The sequence below is a fragment of the Oncorhynchus clarkii genome, chromosome 29 (genome assembly GCF_045791955.1).
Source record: "Oncorhynchus clarkii lewisi isolate Uvic-CL-2024 chromosome 29, UVic_Ocla_1.0, whole genome shotgun sequence".
Classification (NCBI taxonomy): Eukaryota; Metazoa; Chordata; class Actinopteri; order Salmoniformes; family Salmonidae; genus Oncorhynchus; species Oncorhynchus clarkii.
Window position 1 is genome coordinate 17054250 of NC_092175.1, and position 12340 is coordinate 17066589.

Genomic DNA, 12340 nt, shown 5'->3' on the forward strand with positions numbered 1-12340 from the left:
GAACAAAACATCAAGAACAGCGGCTTACAGCGGATAAGGTTAGCTCATGTTGATATTGTTTGCCATTCTTTTAAAAACATTGGTTTTTTTTCAAACACCAGAAAGTACAACCAACTGGGCACAGATGTCAATTCACTGTCTATTCCATGTTGGTTCAACCAGTGGAAGCAACGTTGATTCAACCAGTGTGTGCCCAGTGGAAATCACTTACGAGACAAATAATGGATTGGTTAAGAATCTTTATTTTGTACATAAAAAATCAGAAGGCTAGGCTACTTATTATGGGTGCTTAGAGGACACCGTCAGAATCTACCTACAACATGACGCATTACAGTAACCTAATGTCCTGAAATGAGTTTCCTACTGTCAATCTTAACCAAATTAACATCTCAGCACAGCAAGTTGGATGTGCGATTCAACGCATACAGTACAAGGGTGAAGAAAAGATAAGCTACTAAATGGAATGTGGAAGCATTTTAAGTAGAATGAGCTCAATTGCAGTGTGGTTATTAATGACGATAATGATCTAGGCCTAATTATCTAGTTCAGGCTTCTACTAAATTATCTCATTAGCCTGTCTTGTCATTATTTATTCGTTTCATAAGCACATTTGTGTAAAAGTATCACCATGGTCAGTAAAGCAAGTTCGAACTTTGTGGTGGTCACATGAACAGTGCATTCAGAAATGATTCACACCCCTTGACTATTTCCACGTTTTGTTGTGTTAGAAAGTGGGATTAAATGGCTTTAATTGTCTTTTTTTGTCAACGATCTACAAAAAATACTCTCTTATGTCAAAGTGGAAGAAAAATTTAAAATTATATTATTATTCATGGAAAATAGATTAGATAAGTATTCAACCCCCAGAGTCAATACTTGTTAGAATCACCTTTGGCAGAGATTACAGCTGTGAGTCTTTCTGGGTAAGTCTATAGGAGTTTTGCAAACCTGGATTGTACAATATTTGCCCATTATTCTTTAAAAAATTCTTGAAGCTCTGCCAAGTTGGTTGTTGATCATTGCTAGACAGCCATTTTAATGTCTTGCCATATATTTTCAAGCCGATTTATGTCAAAACTGTAACTAGGCCACTCGGGAACATTCAAATGTTGTCTTGGTAAGTAACTCCAGTGTATATTTGGCCTTGCGTTTTAGGTTATTGTCCTGCTGAAAGGTGGATTTATCTCCAACTGTCCAATGATTTGTCTCCCACTGTCTGAACCAGGATTTCCTCTCTGACTTTGCCTGTGCTTAGCTTCATTCTATTTATTTTCATCCTAAAAAAACTCCTTGTTTCTTGCCGATGACAAGCATACCATAACATGATGCAGCCACCGCCATGCTTTGCCCCAAACATAATGCTTTCTATTCAGAACAAATTTTTTTTCTAGTATTGCTTTAGTGCCTTATTGCAAACAGGATGCATGTTTTTGAATATTTTCATTCTGTACAGGTTTCCTTCATTGCGTAGTAACTACAATGCTGTTGATCCATCCTCAGTTTTCTCCTATCACAGCCATTTAACTCTGTAACTGGGTTAACATCACAATTGCCCTCATGGTGAAATCCCTGAGTTGTTTCCTTCCTCTCTGTACACTGAGTCACCTGTATCTTTGAGTGACTGGGTGTATTGATACACCATCCAAAGTGTGATTCACAGAGTGAGTCCATGTAACTTATTATCTGACTTGTGTTGTGGAAATTTAAAAAACTTTTATTAAGATAGGATCATAGGTGTAATTTTGATTTTGTCCACAAGATGGCAGCAGTGTGTGTGCAAAGTTTCAGACTGATCCAGTGAAGATAACCCCACTACACAAATTGAACAACAACCGTCCCAGTATTGGGACACCAATCCCATAGAGGTTTTTAATAAGTGTGAAGCAGAAAGTGGATATCCAACAGAGATTTGTAATAAATATATAGAGTAATATTGTTAGGGTAGACTAAAATGAAAACAATGCCTTACAGAAAGGATAATGTTATCATGTTTGTTTAGTTATTTAACATTACAATAAGGGTAAAAGAAGAACATTGTTTGAGAGTGATCCGTGTTTAATAGCAGTAGTGATTGAGAGGGTCTGCCTACTGGGAAGAAAGAGTCCTAGTTGAAGGAAACAGATATGGACAATAGTGAAGGTAACAAATTGAATGGTAATATCCGTGGCTTTCAGATAACACTCTAATAATGCAATACTTTAGTAATTTGAAGAAGTAAATGTTTCAATATAAGGTCACATGAAGAACAGAGGGATTGAGCCTTGGGACTGATTATATTAGAGGCTGCCATCTGGTGTTTGGGTTAGATATAAGCTTCCTGTGGACAAATAGATAAGCCGCCTGTGAAATGAGTGGTACTCACTGAACTCAAACAGGCTCTAAGGGACACAGTGGGACATTTAGGCAGAGGTATAAATAATTGAATAAGAGACGTTTTTGACTATTTCCAACTATTATTACTGAAGGTAACGTCATCTTAAACAATAATCTGTTTCCATTATGTGGAACTGTGCCCAAAATTGAACTAGATCCAAGTAAATGTTTTTAGTACCGAATAAAGCCAGCACCAACTTTTTGAAGGACCTAGCACATTAGTTAAACAACAGGTTTCATATTTTGGCTAGTTTATGTCACAGGGACAGTCAGTACAGGACATATTATGTCAGTGCAACAGGTCAAAATGATTAGATTACAAGAAAGGGGATCTGGGATTGTTTACTTTAGAAGATGCCTATTCCGCTTAACGGGACACTATATCATCTGATGTGTCTGAAATATGATTCTGCACAGGCATACATTTTCAGATAATACACATTTCTAATTTTGTCAGATTTTCCTTGCTAGTTATAGCCTAATGTTAGCTAGCTAACATTGAACTTGGTTGGTCTCTGGCTGGGCCACTCAAGGACATTCAGAGACTTTCCGAAGCCACTCCTGCGTTGTCTTGGCTGTGTGCTTAGGGTCGTTGTCCTGTTGGAATGTGAACCTTTGTCCCAGTCTGAGTTCCTGAGCGCTTTGGAGCAGGTTTTCATCAAGGATCTCTCTGTACTTTGTTCTGTTCATCTTTCCCTCAATCCTGACTAGTCTCCAAGTCCCTGCCGCTGAAAATCATCCCCACAGCATGATGCTGCCACCACCATTGTCACGAATACCACCGAAGGTGGCTCCCCTTCCTGTTCGGGTGGCGCTCGGCGGTCGTTGTCGCCGGTCTACTAGCTGCCACTGATCCCTTTTTCCTTTTCGTTTGTTTTTGTCTAATTGTTTTCACCTGTTCCTTGTTGGGGTTTTGGGATGGGATAATCTTGTTTCTCATGGTCTGAGTCCTTTAGGTGTCTTTTGGCAAACTCCAAGCGGGCTGTCATGTGACTTTTACTGAGGAGTGGCTTCCGTCTGGCCACTCTACCATAAAGGCCTGATTGGTGGAGTGCTATAGAGATGGGAGAACCTTCCAGAAGGACAACCATCTCCACATAAATGTATCACTAGTCACTTTAAACAATGCCACTTTATATAATGTTTACATACCCTACATTACTCATCTCATATGTATATATTGTACTCTATACCATCTACTGCATCTTGCCTCTGCCGCACGGCCATCGCTCATCCATATATTTATATGTACATATTCTTATTCATTCCTTTACACTTGTGTGTATAAGGTAGTTGTGAAATTGTTAGATTACTTGTGAGATATTACTGCACGGTCGGAACTAGAAGCACAAGCATTTCACTACACTCGCATTAACATCTGCTAACCATGTGTATGTGACCAATAAAATTGGATTTGATGAACTCAGTCACCGTGTTCATGTATACGGTCGGACCAGCATTGAATAAACCTTAGGACTGGTACTTCCTGTTTGAGTTTCTGCCTATAGGAAGGAAGGAGGAAAATGGAGACATAATCTGATTTGCCGAAGGGAGGGCGGGGGAGGGCCACGTAGGCATTTTGAAAGGGAGAGTAGCAATGGTCCAGTGTTTTACAAGTGTGAGTACTACAGTCAATGTTCGGTAGCGTTTTCCTCAAACTTGCTTTGTTAAAATCCCCAGCTACAATAAATGCTGCCTCAGGATATGTGGTTTCCAGTTTGCATAAAGTCCATTGTAGTTCCTTGAGGGCCATCGTGGTATCGGCTTGAGGGTGTATAGGTTCAGGTAGCCTATACAGGACAGTTGTAAATAAAAAAAAATCAATTTGTAACTGATTAGTATGCTATTACAATAGCAACTTTAATTACTGAAAAAGTAATGGCATTATTGCCACCAGCCGGCAGTCTAAAAATGGCAGCATTAGGACACTGTATATAGCTTCGTGAAATGTTAGGCTTAACATGAGAAAATGACGACCAAATAAACCTTTATCCATTAGCTGTAGCAAAGCTATACAAACAAAAATTGTGCCTAATGACTTTCGGCGATTGCCATTGATTAGGCCTACATTAATTGATGCATCTTGCTGACAAATTGACCTTTTTTGCAGCCTGAAAAGTTGGGACATCTGAAATGGGGCTGAAACTGTCTTGGGAAAAACGTGATGGTCACCCTAACACACATTATCAATTTAGGTCAATTTACTAGACCAGGCTACAATGCGTATTACCATGAACTTCTAATAGGCATACTGGTAACCAGTGATGTAGTGGTAAAACACTTGGTGGGTAAACTCTTATTGACGGTCACGGTAAAAATAAAAAGAAGAAGTTATGCTCCCTGTACTTTCAATGCATTTTTCTGAAAAAGGTGAGTAAAACTTGCGCTTACCCTCCAGTAGGCCTACAGCACTGCCGATAGCCTATCCTCTCAGCCGAGGTAATTTTACACACGCTGTAACACACATGAACACACACAGAACAAGTAGCCTACATACAATATAATAACCTACATGAGTTTACTCAAAACATGTTTTACACCCTAGTTTATGAGTTGTCCATAATTCATGAATTAATGCTTGGAGTCTTCACAGATCGAAACGCAAACCGTGCCAATACGTCCTCCAAACACTGGCTTTGAGGGCATTATCACTTTTATACAACAGGTTCAAATAATGATTGACATATTTTCATTAGAAACGTTATATTGAGGAATTTATTCATACTATTCCATCCTTCCACAAGATATAGTCCGGGCACAAATCTAGGGTTGCTACCCAAGCCGGCTGGTCGTTCATTCTATTGGCTTGGTTGCTAGAGACGTGACCCAGTTGTTCAGTCTTTTTGTTCTGTGTCTATGAACCCGACCCAGTTGTTCAGTCTTTTTGTTCTGTATCTATGAACCTGACCCAGTTGTTCAGTCTTTTTGTTCTGTGTCTATGAACCCGACCCAGTTGTTCAGTCTTTTTGTTCTGTATCTATAAACCCGACCCAGTCGTTCAGTCTTTTTGTTCTGTATCTATGAACCCGACCTAGTTGTTCAGTCTTTTTGTTCTGTATCTATGAACCCAACCCAGATGTTCAGTCTTTTTGTTCTGTATCTATAAACCCGACCCAGTCGTTCAGTCTTTTTGTTCTGTATCTATGAACCCGACCTAGTTGTTCAGTCTTTTTGTTCTGTATCTATGAACCCAACCCAGATGTTCAGTCTTTTTGTTCTGTATCTATGAACCCGACCCAGTCGTTCAGTCTTTTTGTTCTATATCTATGGATACGCCCTAGTCGTTCGTTCTAAAGGTTCCATTGCCATACTGGCTGGCAACGTTCTTATCCCTTTCTAGCCAGCCAACTACAGCTAATTTACAGTCATGTCAAACAGTGCCGCTAGAATAAGAATAACAGCAAAGTAGCCACATTTGAATTTGTTTAAGCTGTTTTCTAGTGACATTTATTTGGATACATCCATAAAAATGAGCTAATGAGGCGCGTTTTCGCCCTGGCAAAGGAAATGTGCTCTCTCGTCAGGACACTGTTATTCAGAGCTAGCCAACAACACAGCTAACACAATCGCTTCAAACTGAAGCTGGAAAGACTGCAAACTAGCTTCGTTTCGTTTGACCTTTTTTCAATTGACATTCCTTTGTATATATACATAAAAATGATGCCAGCTGATTCATGATTTCGACTGGCTGAGAAACGCTGCCTGCCTGTCTGTCTCGTCCCAACTCCCGACACGTTCATTACTATTGGACAGCTGGAGATCAAATTTGAATATTGAAACAATGTTGCAAATGTCGGAGAAACAGACAGCAAAGTTTATACAAATCTACAGTGCCTTGCGAAAGTATTCGGCCCCCTTGAACTTTGCGACCTTTTGCCACATTTCAGGCTTCAAACATAAAGATATAAAACTGTATTTTTTTGTGAAGAATCAACAACAAGTGGGACACAATCATGAAGTGGAACGACATTTATTGGATATTTCAAACTTTTTTAACAAATCAAAAACTGAAAAATTGGGCGTGCAAAATTATTCAGCCCCTTTACTTTCAGTGCAGCAAACTCTCTCCAGAAGTTCAGTGAGGATCTCTGAATGATCCAATGTTGACCTAAATGACTAATGATGATAAATACAATCCACCTGTGTGTAATCAAGTCTCCGTATAAATGCACCTGCACTGTGATAGTCTCAGAGGTCCGTTAAAAGCGCAGAGAGCATCATGAAGAACAAGGAACACACCAGGCAGGTCCGAGATACTGTTGTGAAGAAGTTTAAAGCCGGATTTGGATACAAAAAGATTTCCCAAGCTTTAAACATCCCAAGGAGCACTGTGCAAGCGATAATATTGAAATGGAAGGAGTATCAGACCACTGCAAATCTACCAAGACCTGGCCGTCCCTCTAAACTTTCAGCTCATACAAGGAGAAGACTGATCAGAGATGCAGCCAAGAGGCCCATGATCACTCTGGATGAACTGCAGAGATCTACAGCTGAGGTGGGAGACTCTGTCCATAGGACAGCAATCAGTCGTATATTGCATAAATCTGGCCTTTATGGAAGAGTGGCAAGAAGAAAGCCATTTCTTAAAGATATCCATCAAAAGTGTTGTTTAAAGTTTGCCACAAGCCACCTGGGAGACACACCAAACATGTGGAAGAAGGTGCTCTGGTCAGAAACCAAAATTGAACTTTTTGGCAACAATGGAAAACGTTATGTTTGGAGCAAAAGCAACACAGCTGAACACACCATCCCCACTGTCAAACATGGTGGTGGCAGCATCATGGTTTGGGCCTGCTTTTCTTCAGCAGGGACAGGGAAGATGGTTAAAATTGATGGGAAGATGGATGGAGCCAAATACAGGACCATTCTGGAAGAAAACCTGATGGAGTCTGCAAAAGACCTGAGACTGGGACGGAGATTTGTCTTCCAACAAGACAATGATCCAAAACATAAAGCAAAATCTACAATGGAATGGTTCAAAAATAAACATATCCAGGTGTTAGAATGGTCAAGTCAAAGTCCAGACCCGAATCCAATCGAGAATCTGTGGAAAGAAGTGAAAACTGCTGTTCACAAATGCTCTCTCGCAAAAGGTGGCGCTACAAAGTATTAACTTAAGGGGGCTGAATAATTTTGCACGCCCAATTTTTCAGTTTTTGATTTGTTAAAAAAGTTTAAAATATCCAATAAATGTTGTTCCACTTCATGATTGTGTCCCACTTGTTGTTGATTCTTCACAAAAAAATACAGTTTTATATATTTATGTTTGAAGCCTGAAATGTGGCAAAAGGTCGCAAAGTTCAAGGGGGCCAAATACTTTCGCAAGGCACTGTAAATGTTAGTTTAAAAGAAGTGTGAGATAATGTCTAGATGCTTTTTATAGTGAAGATCAAGTTTATAAATTGCATGGCTGGGCTGAAGAGACAGTGAATTGCGTAGTCAGATGGAACAGAATAAATAGGCATTTTAATAATATCATAGATTTAGCCGGTGGTAACTTGTGGAATAGACACCATCTGGAATGCAGTTTTAACCAATCAGCATTCAAGATTAGACCCACCCATTGTATAATTGTCATTATCAAGCATTTAACAATTTAATTAGAACATTGAACTTAAACCCTGTATGAGTCATGGACCTTGGAGATCTCGAAAAATACACTGTGAATGTAACTATGGCAATGTATCATTTCATTATGTTTCACCGTGGAAACAGTTCTCATGGGCACACATATCCAAAATAATGTAGTCCTATGCCATTACAAAATCGAATGCTTCTAACCTAACTTGAAATTCTTCTAACCCGAAAGAGTCACCTTACTGTCATTATGTATGGGCTACTTGTTGGATGGATTGGATGCGCATCGGTGTCTAGCTGTAGGCTAGTTGTCTAGTGATATTGTGGACCATCATCAGCTGATCTGGGAAAGAAAACAAATAGAGCTAAATAAGGGGTTTACTACTCCTGGCCACGGATGGCACAGAGAACATATGCGCACACCTGAACGCTCTAAACAGCTGACTGACAACAGCAACCGATGATAAAGCAACAGATCAATCTACTGCATTGGAATAAAGGCAGAGGTTGTTTTTTATTATTATTTATTATTTATTATTTTTTTCACCTTTATTTAATCAGGTAGGCAAGTTGAGAACAAGTTCTCATTTACAATTGCGACCTGGCCAAGATAAAGCAAAGCAGTTCGACATATACAACGATACAGAGTTACACATGGAGTAAAACAAACATACAGTCAATAATACAGTATAAACAAGTCTATATACGATGTGAGCAAATGAGGTGAGATAAGGGAGGTAAAGGCAAAAAAAGGCCACGGTGGCAAAGTAAATACAATATAGCTGTCACGAACCTCGCCGAAGATGGTGCCTCTTCCTGTTCGGGCGGTGCTGGCGGTCGTCGTCGCCGGCCTATTAGCTGCCATCGATTCCCTTTCCGTTTGTTTTGGTTATTGGGTAATTGGGTACACCTGTTTTGTATTAGGGTTTGTTTGTAGGTTATTTAAGGGCACTAGGCCCGCTGGGTATTTGTGCGGGCTTGTTTCTTGTTACTCTGTTGGATGGTGTTATTTGTTTGTGTCTTTATTCTCCGGACTATTTTTGTCCTGTTGTTTGGACTGGTAACTTGTATTGATTGCCCTGTGTGTTGGCGTGACCGTTTTTGTTGCGCCGGTGAATAAATTTAACAAACGACTGAACCCTGCTCTCTGCGCCTGATTCCACCCACCACTCCTAGTTGATCGTAACATAGCAAGTAAAACACTGGAATGGTAGATTTGCAGTGGAAGAATGTGCAAAGTAGAAATAAAAATAATGGGGTGCAAAGGAGCTAAATAAATAAATAAATAAAATAAATACAGTAGGGAAAGAGGTAGTTGTTTGGGCTAAATTATAGGTGGGCTATGTACAGGTGCAGTAATCTGTGAGCTGCTCTGACAGTTGGTGCTTAAAGCTAGTGAGGGAGATAAGTGTTTCCAGTTTCAGAGATTTTTGTAGTTCGTTCCAGTCATTGGCAGCAGAGAACTGGAAGGAGAGGCGGCCAAAGAAATAATTGGTTTTGGGGGTGACTAGAGAGATATACCTGCTGGGGCGTGTGCTACAGGTGGGAGATGCTATGGTGACCAGCGAGCTGAGATAAGGGGGGACTTTACCTAGCAGGGTCTTGTAGATGACCTGGAGCCAGTGGGTTTGGCGACGAGTATGAAGCGAGGGCCAGCCAACGAGAGCGTACAGGTCGCAATGGTGGGTAGTATATGGGGCTTTGGTGACAAAACGGATTGCACTGTGATAGACTGCATCCAATTTGTTGAGTAGGGTATTGGAGGCTATTTTGTAAATGACATCGCCGAAGTCTAGGATTGGTAGGATGGTCAGTTTTACAAGGGTATGTTTGGCAGCATGAGTGAAGGATGCTTTGTTGCGAAATAGGAAGCCAATTCTAGATTTAACTTTGGATTGGAGGTGTTTGATATGGGTCTGGAAGGAGAGTTTACAGTCTAACCAGACACCTAAGTATTTGTAGTTGTCCACGTATTCTAAGTCAGAGCCGTCCAGAGTAGTGATGTTGGACAGGCGGGCAGGTGCAGGCAGCGATCGGTTGAAGAGCATGCATTTAGTTTTACTTGTATTTAAGAGCAATTGGAGGCCACGGAAGGAGAGTTGTATGGCATTGAAGCTTGCCTGGAGGGTTGTTAACACAGTGTCCAAAGAAGGGCCATAAGTATACAGAATGGTGTCGTCTGCGTAGAGGTGGATCAGAGACTCACCAGCAGCAAGAGCGACATCATTGATATATACAGAGAAGAGAGTCGGTCCAAGAATTGAACCCTGTGGCACCCCCATAGAGACTGCCAGAGGTCCGGACAGCAGACCCTCTGATTTGACACACTGAACTCTATCAGAGAAGTAGTTGGTGAACCAGGCGAGGCAATAATTTGAGAAACCAAGGCACTTAATCAAGGATGCATGGAAAACAAATGGTGAAAATGACGAGGTACAAAGGAAATCTATGCATAAAGGAGTTCAGCTTGAGGCCGAAATTCAACACTACTAAATGGACAGCAACTGCCACATAGAAATAAATGGTTTAAACCATAACAGACAGGTGGGGGTGTTTGTTTAATTTGGAAGCTTTTATTTTTATATTTACCACTGTAAAACATATTTACCACTATAGCTTAAACAAATAGGGAATGGATAAATGTGCATTTTTTAGAGATCCTCCAAAGTTGGACTTTGTTGCTTTTAGGGGAGCTAATGTCTAATTCAGGGGAGCTTAACCCCCCCTGACTCCCCCGTAATTTGCACCCTGCTAGCACTACAGAAAGCCTACCATCAATTCGATAGGCATGCAACCACACACATAGACGTGTCACAATTTCAGCACCATGGACAGCGATCGGTAGTATATACTTTGTGAGTGGCTGTCTGTCTGGCTGACACATTCGAGGTCTCTGGCCTCCAACCTTGCGGGGGTCCAGAGAAACTGCATTACGCCAGTGTGAACAGAGTAAAACATGCACCTACCATTGGATTGTATTCAAATTTCCCAAAGTATTTCATAGTTTTGATGTCTTCACTACTTTTCCACAATGTAGAAAATAGTAAAATAAAGAAAGACCCTTGAATTGGTAGGTGTTCTAAAACTTTTGACCGGTAGTGTATATGCCTAAAATATTTAGTCATGGCTCCGAATGTCTTGGACGTGAGATATAGAATACAATAGAATAGATTAGAATTTAATTGAATACTGAATAGAGCATTGCTTCATTATTCTCAGATGGAACTTCATAATTAGGCTAGTTAGAAGTGGTAATGGCAATGTTACAATAGGCTACATGGATGGTCACACTGTCCAATATAGGCTATTAAATAAAACGCAGTAATGTCATATGGCTGCATCATTAAGCTTAAAACTCATTAGCTGTTTGTTACAGCACTTATTGATCACAAAACATTGGCTTTATTGGCTATGTGTTGTGTAATGTGGGTACAATTGAAGCCTCATACACTCAAAAAGACAGCCAAAAGTTAGTTGAATTTCCAACATGTTGTCACTATGGTTTCAAACATTTATAAGCACAGCAAAGCTCAAATAGCAGAACCAAATGACCTGGATTTCAGTTGAGATTACATTAAAAGTACATGGTGCAAGTGATCAATGCCGTTTGAGATTCTGCACAGATTATCCCAGAAATTCTGAATATCTCCACAGACCTGCGATGACTTATGCACGATATCTTGAACATGCATGCTTTATATAACAAAGGAGTTGATTGTTGACTTCAGGAAGCAGAGTAAAACATGACCCAATCCACATCAACAGGACTGTAGTAGAGAGAGTCAGCAGTTTTAAATTCCTCTGCTGTCTATGTCCACATCAGCGAGGACTTGTCATGGACCACCAACACCAACACTCTTGTCAAGAGGGTGCAATAGCACCTCCACTTCCTAAGGCGGGTGAAGAAATTTGTCATGCCACCCTGGATCCACGCCAAATATTACCGCTGCACCATCGAGAGCGTCCTGACCGGTTTCATCACGGCCTGGTACGGGGAATAGCTCCGTCCATGACCGCAAGGCCTTTCAGCGAGTGGTGAAGACGGCCCCGAACATCACTGGACTCCATCGAGGACTCCGATTATGATTGCTAAATACTGCACACTACTTCAAACACTTGCCCCTCAATCCCCCCTTCCCCAAAACACGTGTAAGTTGTGGACTATAAATTGTGCCTTCCTGTATTATGCTTAGGCTAAAATATTTATTCTATTCTACTGAGCAATATGCAGTTGAAGTCAGAAGTGTACATACACTTTAGCCAAGTACATTTAAACTTTTTCACAATTCCTGACATTTTAATTTTAATTTTAATTCCCTGTCTTAGGTCAGTTAGGATCACCACTTTATTTTAAGAATGTGACATGTCAGAAAAATAGAGAGAATGATTT